The sequence below is a fragment of the Pelophylax lessonae genome, assembly GCF_965119305.1.
Source record: "Pelophylax lessonae genome assembly, chromosome: 6".
In the NCBI taxonomy this organism is placed as follows: domain Eukaryota; kingdom Metazoa; phylum Chordata; class Amphibia; order Anura; family Ranidae; genus Pelophylax; species Pelophylax lessonae.
The window spans coordinates 36,409,541-36,421,870 of record NC_138773.1 but is presented as its reverse complement, the minus strand read 5'-3'; the positions used below and the strand labels follow the sequence as shown (position 1 = coordinate 36,421,870).

Here is a 12,330-nt window from a genome sequence, read left to right as displayed (position 1 = left end):
AAAGCCAGCAGCTTTGACAAGCTTGAATTTAGACACTGGGCATGTGGGCTGCAGCAGGGGGGGGGGGGCAGAGAAATTTTCCTGCTATACAGCTGGTGGTGTGCTACTGGCAGATGTGCTGCAAGGACATTCGTTATACCATCATCCCTGTCAGTGGAGGCTGCTGAATTGCGCCACATTGAAAAGTTGTGCAGCACCTATTTGGAACCGCACTGCAACTGGATTGCATGGTCCATTTGTATTATGAGATCCAGTGTAGACAAATGCACTGTGTTTGCAAATTGCATTTGGGGTCTCATTAAAATTGCACTGACACCCACTGCAGATTGCAAGGGCAATGCAATTTGAATGCAGTGTGGGAAATACACATGGATGGTGGTTTCCAGCACTGCATTCTAGTGTGAACTGGGGCTTGGTGTCTGGTGTGTAAGGGCCAGGTCTGTCTATGCCAGCAATCACCAGGCAGGATGGACAGGACAGATCCCCAGACCCCTGATCTCTGTGTACTCCAGGCCTGGCCGGTGATCGGTGATGGTAGATCAGAGAAACCTGAACAGTGATTTGTACAATCATGGAGGATTTCCCCTTCCAAAATACAAAAAAATGTAGCAGCAATAAAGAATTATTGCTACTAATAAAATGAGTTACCTTGCAAGATGTAGCATGAATGGACCACAATATCAAAAATATAATACATTTATTGAAATCCATCTAAAAAACAATGTGTCACAATGACAATCAAGAATAATTATCAAATATCCTACACCGCCACCACTCAAGACAATGTTGTTCTAAGAAAACAATGAGTGCCTAAAAAACGTCAGTGCAGCACACTCATTGTATGTAGGCTGGGGGTGTTCTATCCGTATAGACTACCCACCTAACCCTACAATCACTCACATGTCCAATTGTATTTATACCTTCTGGAAGGAATTTTAAGTGGATGCAGTGGATTCATGATCTCAGTCTGTGTTTGGCAGCAGAGTGGACAGTGCAAAGTTGCAAGGTCTGTCAACCAGTGCAGGACAGTAATACTATATTTGACATATGTGTAGAGTGCAGTTCAGTCACTGGGTGAGAGGATGGCCAAAAAGTTAGAGGGGCTTTTAAACTAGGGAATGGGGGGGAGGGTACAGATGTAGAATTAGCCAGTGGAAAGCAAGTTTCAGAGGGCAGAAATGGGGGCATTAGCGGTAGGGTGTTCGGAGCTCCTAAACCCAGGGTGGGTACGGGGAAAAATCAAGAGAGCAGCCTAAAAACATCAAATGAGGATAAATGTAACCGATCAAAATTACGAGGTTTGTATACCAATGCCAGAAGCCTGGCCAACAAGATGGGAGAGCTGGAGCTGCTGATGCTTGAGGAGGACTTAGATTTTGTGGGGATAACTGAGACTTGGTTTGACAGCTCTCATGACTGGATGGCGACCATTCAGGGATATTCCCTTTATCGCAGGGATAGAGAGGGTAAAAAAGGGGGAGGGGTATGTCTGTATATTAAGAACAGTATACAATTAAATATGAGGGATGATATTAATAATGGAGCTAAGGACGAGGCAGAATCCCTATGGGTAGAGCTTCAAAGGGAAGGCACGGTGGGGAAGGTAATATTGGGCGTATGCTATAGGCCCCCCAACCAGAGGGAGGAGGGTGAAGCGGACCTCATGTTACAGATAGGATTGGCAGCAAGGATGGGAAATGTCATTATAATGGGGGACTTTAATTATCCGGATATAGACTGGGCAGAAGGAACCGCGCACTCAGCCAAGGCTCGGCAGTTCCTAAATGTTTTGCAGGACAATTTCATGGGTCAGATGGTGAATGCACCGACAAGAAACAATGCGGTACTTGACCTACTGATTACCAACAATACAGACCTGCTCACGGATATAGAAATAGGGGGAAACTTAGGGAACAGTGACCATAGGTCAATTGGTTTCAGTATTAATTACAGTAATAGGAAACACAAGGGTAATATAAGGACACTGAATTTCAAAAGAGCCAATTTCCCTAAACTGCGATCGCTGCGAGAAAATATCGAATGGGATAGAAACCTGGGAACAAAGAACACGGAGGAAAAATGGGAGTGCTTCAAGAGCATACTTAACAAGGGGGTGGGCCAGTGCATTCCACAGGGAAATAAATTTAAAAGAGCAAAACTAAACCCTGGGTGGCTAAACTCCAACATAAAAATGTATATTAGAGCTCAAGAAAAGGCCTTCAAAAAATACAAGACTGAGGGGTCATTGGCAGCATTTAAGCACTACAAAGAGTGTAATAAGAAATGTAAAGACGAAATCAGGGCGGCTAAAATAGAACACGAGAGACATATAGCGGAGGAGAGTAAAAAGAACCCCAAGAAGTTCTTTAAGTATATAAACAGTAGGAAAGCGAGGCCAGAGCACATTGGCCCCATAAAAGATGATAAAGGAAAAATGGCCACTGAGGACAGAGAAAAGGCAGAAGTGTTAAATAATTTCTTTTCTTCAGTCTTCACAAAGGAATCGGGGGGCTACACGAACCTTGCTTGTAAGGCCGAACTAAATAATACACCTCAGGAAGTGCCGCCATGGCTAACAGAGGATAGACTTAGAGCTAAACTAGAGAAACTTAACATAAATAAATCCCCGGGACCGGATGGCTTGCACCCGAGGGTTCTTAATGAGCTCAGCCAGGTGATTGCCAGACCATTATTCTTGATCTGTAAGGATAGTTTGGATAGGATAGACGGGTATGGTGCCAGCTGATTGTAAAAAAGCCAACGTGGTACCAATATTTAAAAAGGGGCCGAGATATATCCCGGGTAACTATAGGCCGGTCAGCCTAACATCAGTAGTCTGCAAAATTTTGGAGGGGATGTTAAGGGACCACATACAAGACTTTAGAAATGAAAACGGTATTATAAGTAGTAATCAGCATGGATTCATGAAAAATCGTTCGTGCCAAACCAATCTATTAACCTTCTACGATGAAGTGAGCTGCCACCTAGATAAAGGAAAGCCTGTGGATGTGGTGTATCTGGACTTTGCAAAGGCCTTTGACACCGTTCCCCACAAACGCTTACTGTACAAACTAAGGAAGGTAGGTATGAACCATAAGGTGAGTACCTGGATAGAGAACTGGCTCCAGGGGAGAGTCCAGAGGGTGGTGATTAATGGGGAGTACTCGGATTGGGCGGGTGTGAAAAGTGGGGTCCCCCAGGGTTCTGTCCTGGGACCAATCCTGTTTAATTTATTCATAAATGATCTGGAGGAGGGGATATCGAGTACAATCTCAGTATTTGCAGATGATACTAAATTAGGCATGCCAATATCTTCTATGCAGGATGTGGAAACCTTGCAAGCGGACCTGAACAAAATAACAGGGTGGGCAACTACATGGCAGATGAGATTTAATGTTGAAAAATGTAAAGTAATGCACTTGGGGGCCAGAAACCAGAAAGCAAGCTACTCACTAGGGGGGGAACCTCTGGGTGAGTCTTGGATGGAAAAGGACTTGGGGGTACTGGTAGACAACAGGCTTGGCAGTGGCATGCAATGCCAAGCCGCCGCAAGCAAAGCCAACAGAATACTGGGTTGTATAAAAAAGGGGATTCACTCCAGAAATAAAGAGATTATTCTCCCGCTCTACAAGACTCTGGTCCCGCCACATCTGGAGTATGCTGTCCAGTTCTGGGCACCAGTCCTCAGGAAGGATGTGCTGGAACTGGAGAAAGTCCAGAGAAGGGCAACAAAAATAATTAGGGGAATGGAGGACATCAGCTATGAGGAAAGACTACAAGCACTGAACCTATTCTCTCTGGAGAAGAGACGATTGAGGGGGGATATGATATCAATGTACAAATACTGTACTGGCGACCCGAGCATAAGGAACAAACTATTCAGAGAAAGGAGATACAATAAGACACGTGGCCACTCACTAAAACTTGAGGAAAGGCGGTTTAACCTTAAAGTGCGTAAGGGGTTCTTCACTGTAAGAGCGGTAAGGATGTGGAATTCTCTTCCACAAGCAGTCGTATCAGCAGGGAGCATTGATAGTTTCAAAAAACTATTAGATGGACACCTTAAAGACCACAACATACAGGGGTATACAAGGTACGGTTAAAAGCAAACACACACACACATCATAGGTTGAACTGGATGGACTGATGTCTTTTTTCAACCTCACTAACTATGTAACTATGTAACAGTCAGTATTAGATGATGCTATAAACAATGCTACCATCACTCTGGTTGTCTCTCACCAAACCCACGTGAATCCGCAAGGCCCTTGGGGCTCTGAAGCAGTGACAGGACACCCTTCACAAAGCTGCAGTCCGCTACTTAATCCCACTACACAGGCCGACAGGCTTTCCCCCTTCTCCTTCCTGCACCCCTGTGTGTCCCCTCAATTACCCCGCCACAGTCTGGGCATCTCTTCTCCCTGGTCCCGAATGTCTCCTTCTTTGTATGTGCAGATCCTCAGCCACCCCTGGTGTCATGGTTTTCAGGTCTGACCATGTACACATGGTTTGCCTTCTGGTAACGTGTTTGTCAACTACCTTTTTCTGCCTGGGCTGCAGCACCAGGTGGAACATGCTGCCCGTTCTCCAGGCTCCACTACAGATGCTGGTGGTGGGAGGAGAACGGAGCTGAGGAGAAACAGCAGAGATCTCAGATTGCCTGGGGGAAGGAGGAGAAGGGAGTCTGAAGACACAGGCAGTAAAGGCCTACCAGCAGGGGGATGTTGGCAGTGTTTTTCCTGCGGGAGAGTGCACAGATCCCACAGAGTTCCCGCACAGCCGAGGCTAAAAGCACTGAGCCCTGGACATCTCCAGAAAAGCTAAGGGAGGGAAAGAGGTGGAGTTGCGGGGGGGGGGGGGGGGGGGACAGTTCAAAACACTGGCAGTGATAGGGGTGGCACCCATGGCTAATGTGCGCTCTAGGCCGTCGTCTACCTTGTCTATACGTAGTGCCTACATGTAGCCTATAAGTAGCGTTGGCCCTGCCAATATCACCCTGCAAATGGCCGCTATTGACAGAATAGTTTTATAGTGTGGGGTGGGACAAAGAGCAACGAGCCATGATTGGATAGAGTCATCATGAGTGTATCCAACCATGGCTCTAAAAGTGCTGTGTGCCCTGATTGGCTAAAGCAATGAAAGCTTTGCTCAATCAGGGCTTCCATTGCACTTGCTGCCATTTCCAACACTGATAGGAGGTCCAGCTCCCACTGGCTTCGTCCCTTCGAAGTTCCACCCACATGGATTCCACCTTCCCCCTTGTGCCATTTGCAATGTTGTCCCTCATGTCCACCATAATTCTTGATATGGTGCCTTGAGGTTTCTTCAGGGGTGCCTTGGCAAAACGCCTACAAATTGCCCCACAGTTGTATACTATAAAAGGGGAAACATTATGTGGCCACTTGTGTGGGATTGTGGTCACCATTGGCAGTTCTGTCAGTTAAGCATAGAGGTATAAGGTTTACAGGTTTAGGCTACTAAGAGGTTTGGTTTTACCTGAGCATAGAGCAGGTATCAGCCAATCAGTGTGCAGGGAAGGTTCTAGCAAGCTGGAGCAGAGGCTATATAAATTTAGTTTGGGCTGGCGTACTTCCTTTTGCACCGAAGAGCACAAAGAAGAAAGTTCAGCAGAAGTAGCCCAGGAGGATTTTTCTTACCTGCTGACATGGAGGCCCTGTTGAAGCAGCTGATTGAGAAGGCGGAGAGTGCGGGGGGAGAAGCCTGGCTGCAGCATTGTCTCTCTATGTCCGGAACTGCAGAGCAAGTTGCTGTGGAAGTTCACCCCGCTCCTTCACAGACAGAAGCGACTACAGTGAAGCCGGTGGTCAGCCCAGGGCGGGAGACGCGAGCGCGCAGGACCCGGCCCCCCAGAGAGAGAGAAGACGCCTGAGAAGCCGGCCTGTGTAACTGCAGGCGAGCAGTGTTATGGCGGTGAAGACGTCCTATGCTCGCATGCGCCGAGCATCCAAAAGAAGAAGACGAGCCTCCCTGTCTCCAAGAAGGGACGGCGGAGGGCGGGCTGAAAGTGGCCAGGCGGACCCAGAGAGGGAGAGAGGGCGTCTGCCATCTCCACAGAGAGTCATCCCTGTAGCTACAAGAACGCCTGCTGTGGGCGTGGCTACAGCGCAGCATGGGACACCAGGAGCAGCTGCCAGTGTGCTGCTGGAGGAGGCTGAGCAGCAACCTGTTCTGCCCCCAGCAGTGGATGAGTTGTGCAATGTACAGAATTTGTCTGTGCTAATTAACTCTTTATCATCTTTGGTGCAATATTTTTCTCGTGTCTCCCCTGCTGTTTCTCCTATGCCTGTTCAGCCTGTTATGTCTGTTCAGCAGCAGCCAAGCTGTGAACTTAATTTCTCACCTGCAGTATCCACTGTCTCCATTCCTTATGGTGATAATCCTGTGCATAGTAATATTAGTCAAAGTTTATTTAAGGAAGATAATGTGTCTGCGCATGCACAGTCGCTGGGAGGTAGCGGTGTGCTGGAGGTGTGTATGAAGGGCGCGATGCCATGTGAGATGTCACCTTTGGGCTACCACCTGAGCGTTGGGGTAAAAGAAAAAATATGGAAGGGCGATTTCGTTGACATGTTATCACTGTTACCCGCTCACAAGGAGCTGTCGGTTAGGACGGATAAGAGGGAAGACAAGCAGGATGAGGAGTGGCACAGGGGGGCCCCCAGGTCATTCCATAACTGGCTACAGGCGTTTTGTATATTCGCTGGAGTGATGGCTGAGAAGCACCCTGAGAGATGTGGGGGCTTATTTCAGCACCTCGATCATATCTTGAAAGCTTACAAGAGCTTTGGGGGGTTGGGCTGGTACTATTATGACGAGTCTTTTCGTCAGAAGCTGTCCGTCCACCCCTCTTTAAGATGGGGTAAGAAGGATGTCGGCCTTTGGCAGGCAGGCAGAATCCTGCTAGGCAGCCGGTAGTGAACACTCAGAATGCAGCTTATCGCAAAGGTTGCTTTTTCGCATTCAACGAAAGCCAATGTCGTTGGAGTGCGGCTTGCCGCTATAAGCACGAATGTTCATTTTGTTCTGGCCCACATCCAGTGAGTAAGTGCTTTAGGAAAAATGCTACGGTAGGGTCGGGGCAAGTTCAGAAAGATATTTTTCCAAAAAGCCTGCACGCCTGTGAGGCTGGAAAGAATGCGTCCGTGGTTGGACAGATACCCAAACAGGTAGAGGGCCCGTTTTCTCATTGAAGGTTTTGAGAAGGGTTTCCCTTTCCCCCTATTTGCGGGGGAAGGATGTACAGAGGTTGACAATTTGAAATTGGTTGAAAACTTCCCTCAGGTAGTTAGGGACAAGATTTTTAAGGAAATTGAGCTAGGTAGGGTGGCGGGTCCTTTTGAGCATCCGCCTTTTGATAGTTTTTGTATTTCTCCGCTTGGGGAGGTCCCCAAAAAAGAGCCGAACGAATTCCGTGTCATCCATCACCTCTCTTACCCGAAAGGAATCTCACTGAACAACGACATTGATGGAGATCTGTGTTCAGTGTCATATGCCATGTTCGAAGAAGCCATTGCTAAGATAAGGATGTTTGGCCAAGGGGCATTGCTAGCGAAGGCGGACATGAAGTCCGCGTTTCGGCTTTTACCTGTATCACCTTTGGCATTCAATTCTCTGGGCTTTCAGCTGGAGGGTTTGTATTTCTTTGATAAAAGCCTCCCTGTGGGATGTTCTCTGTCATGTTCCTACTTTGAGGCATTTTCTTCTTTTCTGCACTGAGTGGTATCGGCTAAGTCAGGTAGTGTGGGAGTGCTGCATTACTTGGATGACTTTTTGTTCGTGGGCCCACCAGATTCTGATGATTGTCTTAATTTGTTGCAAGTTTTTAGGAAAGTGGTGGAGGATTTTGGGGTTCCTCTGGCGGAGGAAAAGACTTGCTTGCCTGCTACAAAAATAATATTTTTGGGCATTCACATTGATACAGATCGTATGCAGTTTTGTTTACCGGTGGATAAGGTGGCGAAGCTGAAATCTCTGGTGCGGCTATTTATGTCAATGAGGAAGGTCCTACTGAAGGAAATGCAGTCTTTCTTGGCATTGTTAGCGTTCGCATGCAGAATTATGCCCATGGGTAGGGTGTTTTCAAGGCGCCTTTACCTGTCTACTTCGGGCTTGAAGTCCCCCTTTTCCCACATCAGATTGTCTAGCGACCTTCGGGAGGATTTGTCTGTTTGAGCTGAATTTCTCGAGGTGTATAACGGTTGTTCATTTTTTCAGGCGGATTTCATTTTTGCCCCTGATTTTCGTTTGTTTACTGATGCGGCGGGCTCTAAGGGCTTTGGGGTCATATGGCAGACACATTGGTGTTGTGCGGGATGGCCGGAGTCATGGAAGAGTGGAAAGCTGACAAAAAACGTGGTTTTGTTGGAGCTGTTCCCGACCTTAGTGGCGTTGGAACCGTGGGGTGCATGCTTCGCGAATAGGAGGATTTTGGTGGAGACTGACAACAAAGGGGTCTTGTTCGCGGTGAACTGCCTCTCATCCAAGTCCATTTTTGTAATTAAAGTGCACAGGAGGGTTGTCCTTTTGTGTTTGCAGTTCAATATATGGCTTAAGGCGAAACACACACCGGGTGTCTTGAATAATCTGGCCGACGCTTTATCTCGGTTTCAGATGGACCGTTTTCGCCAGCTGCTGCCAGAGGCGGACGAAGAAGGTACCGAAATTCCGAGCCGAGTTTGGACAGTTGTTGGGATTTAGTCGAGAGAACGATCGCGGGATCAGTGGCCCCGAGAACATGGGTGAGCTATTCTGCTGCCTGGAGGAGTTGGTTGTCTTTCATGGAGGCAAAGGGCCAGATGGAGGGTTGACCGGAGGAGTGTTTGGTTCTGGAGTTTGTAGGATCTTTGATGCCGCGGAAACTGTCTTATAGTTATTTGCGTAAGACACTGGCGGGCATTTCTTTTTTTTCCTGCCTGAAAGGTGTTCCGGCTTGTACGACCTATTTTTCAGTACAGCAAGCATTGAAAGGTTATAGGAGGGAGGTGGCGGTAGCAGATGACAGGAGACCTATTTCTATTGAGTTATTGGGGGATATCTGCGGTATGACCTCATTAGTGTGTAATTCTAACTATGAAGCGCTGCTGTTCAGAACAGCTTTTGTATTGACCTTTTTTGGGGCGCTCCGCATCTCTGAGCTACTACCTTTGTCAAAGAAGACTGAGGGAGGCCTTTTATATGATCAGGTGGTGGTAGGCAGGGAAGATATTCAGATTTGGTTACGTCGCTCAAAGTCTGACGCTCTGGGAAGAGGCGTGGGAATTACCCTTAAAGCTCAGCATAATAGGGAAATGTGCCCATTGAGCATGGTTAATCAATTTTTGGAAGTGAGACCGGTTTGTGGTGGGTGTTTTTTGATCCACCTGAATTCCACTCCACTCACAAAATATCAATTCGATTTTATATTACACAAATGCTTAGAGCGGTTGGGCTTAAAAAATTTTAGGTTTTCTTCACATTCCTTCAGGATAGGGGCGGCATCGGAGGCAGCTAGGAGGGGGTTTTCGGACAGGGTAATACAAAATATGGGAAGGTGGAAATCTAAATGTTTTAAAGTATATGTAAGACCTAACTTGTTTATTTGAATTCTTCAGGTTTTCAGCGAACAGTCTGGATCTTGGGCCACTCATTCATTTTTTGGGCAAGGAAAAGAGCATCACAACGTATTTACAGTATGAATTTAGCACTACCTCTGGAGTTTAAGTTATTTTGGAAAGGAATTAGAGGCCTGCAGTGGCACCAGCTTTACTTTCATTTATCTAGGTTGTTTCAAGTTTGGCCTCCTCCGTCCATCGTGGTTATTCATGCTGGGGGTAATGACCTTGGTAATATTAAAACTTTGGACTTATTATTTAGGATAAAGCGAGATTTGCATTTATTTTCCCTCTCTTCTCCTGGGACAGTGGTGGTATTTTCCGAAATAGTTCCTCGGCTTCCTTGGCTTTCCTCATCACAGAGGAAAGTCATGGTAAAGATGAGGAAAAGGGTGAATAGGGCAATGGAAAAGTTTATGCTGTCTATTGGCGGCTTGTCCTATAGGCATGTGGATCTGGAGGGTGGCATCCAAGGGCTATATCGCCAGGATGGCATTCACCTTTTGGATGTGGGGATTGACATCTTTAATCTAGGGGTGCAGTGTAGCATTGAAAGGGCCGCGGTGGTGGGGTAGGGCCGTCCTTGATGCACAAGCCCGGCTGGTGGGGACATTGTATTTCATATGGTATTTTTATGTTTATTGTTGCTCGAATTGTTTATAACTGAGCAATTATAAGTTATTTCAGTTTGAGTGTTTTTACAAGCAAGTAATTGTTATGATTTAATTTATTTATTTAAACCAATAAAGAGTGCCGCGGCCTTTTCTTTGCCAAAACTGGGAGTCAGTGTTATTATTTTAGTTTAAGTTAAGTGAGATTATGCGGGAGTGTGGCCTACAATTCCAAAGCCGGTGGGTGGATGAAACCTGCCTTTTAGTTACGCAAAGCCACAGGTTTTCATTGTATACCTTTACAACCTTCTAGCTGTCAACCTCCCAACGACCAATGACATCATCAGTTGATAAGGAGGATGTCATATGCCTGTAAAATACCCTTGTTGGACCCTCCCTTGCCTCTCTCCATCAGCGTTGGGGTAACATTAGTTGAGAGATGGAGAAAAACTGAGGGAGAAGAGAAACATTAATGTGTAGAAAAGGGTGCGCTAACCTAAATAATTGTGCGGCAGCACTAGAAGTGAGAAAGTGATGTATGTAGATATAAGTAGTGCGCTCAACAAAAAATCAGTACATAAATATGCACATACATAAAATATCCAAAGTTCTGAATGTGAATAGTAAGGTAAAGCCCTGTACACACGATCAGATTATCGAAAGCTCTGTCGTCCGTTTTTTGTGGCATGCTAGTCTGAAGTGGAAAGTGAAGAGGTTTTTTTCATACGAATTTTCCCGTATGACAGAATTCTACTTCAGAAGTGATGTCATGTGTTGGATTGCTTTGTATGTGTTCTTTCGTCTCTGAGCATGCCTAGTCTTGCTCTTAAGATTTTTTTCTGTCAAAATCTGTACTAATGAGACGAAAATCGGACGTTGTATTACGGACAACAAAAATTTTATAGCCTGCACATCAGGATTTTGTCAGCCGAAAAGTCAGAGTTGGCTGTCGAAAGCACCATACTAACAATCCGAAAATCGGCAGATCGGTCGTCGGACGAAATTTCCCTTCATATTTTATCTTGTGTACACGGCCTTTATTGATACACCACACAAAGATGAATAATATCAAACTCCTGTGTAAATATTTTTTTTTTTTAAAACAGATGAACACTCTCCCAAAGGAATGTATAAATGTGACTAAACACAAATGATGTAAAGTCTTTAAAAAAATCGATTGAATAAGTTGTCTTCAATTCTTGCAAATGTGAAACAAGAAATCCGTGAAGCAAAACTAGGTGAATACAATGAGGACTCGGGGGCATGCAATGCGTTTAGAGGAGAAGCGTTTTAACCTCAGGCAACGTGGGGGGTTCTTTACTGTTAGGGCTACAAGATTGTGGAATTCTCTACCACAAGAGGTGGTTTCTGCGGGTAGTATGGTGGCTTTCAAAAGACTCTTAGACGTACATCTCAAGGATCAGAACATTCAGGAGCTAGTGTATGGCGAGCATAAGAATAAATCACATAGTCACAAGGGGATTATTCTTTGCACATTCATTTCTGTAACAGACAATAAGTAAAATTCACTTGCTTTGGCTTCTCACTGTCTTCTGTAGGGTTAATGTGTGAAGCCTCCACCTTCATTAGGCAAACAGACTTCTAGTTTTGTTTCTTCCTCCTTGCTTCCAGAATGGCGTCTGCTGCTCTAGTTGATGAGCTGAGCTGCTCCATCTGCCTGAACCTTTATACGGAGCCGGTGTCACTGAGCAGACTTGTATAAAGTACTCGAAATTTCTACTTGCGTAAAAGTACAAGTGCTCGATCAAAAAATTACTTGAGTAGAAGTGGAAGTGCTCGCAGAAAAAGTTACTTAAGTAGAAGTACTAAAGTATTCAACATTTTTTTTACTTAAGTATTGCAAGTAGTTTTTTCAAAAAATTTGCTACTTAAGTACTAAAAGTAAAAAGTACCAGTAGTTTTGAAAAAAAATTTCTACTCAAGTACTGAAAGTAGAAGTACAAGTACTGTGTTATGTAGTTATTAAAGAAATAAGTCAAAAGTTTGAACATCATATTGTTTTTATTATTTCAAATGATTTATTCAAATGATTAACCTGTGTTTGTTAGTAGTTTCTTGATGCACTTTAAGCGCTGTAGCACCATTTA

At 45.4% G+C, this 12,330-nt stretch overlaps 1 protein-coding gene across 1 annotated transcript in view; it reads left to right on the top strand.

The window, feature by feature from the left end:
• Window positions 1-12,330, top strand: part of LOC309558138 (uncharacterized protein) — a gene marked incomplete at its 3' end in the record, with an annotated part of 65,525 nt that overhangs the window by 42,110 nt on the left and 11,085 nt on the right. The window lies entirely within an intron of this gene.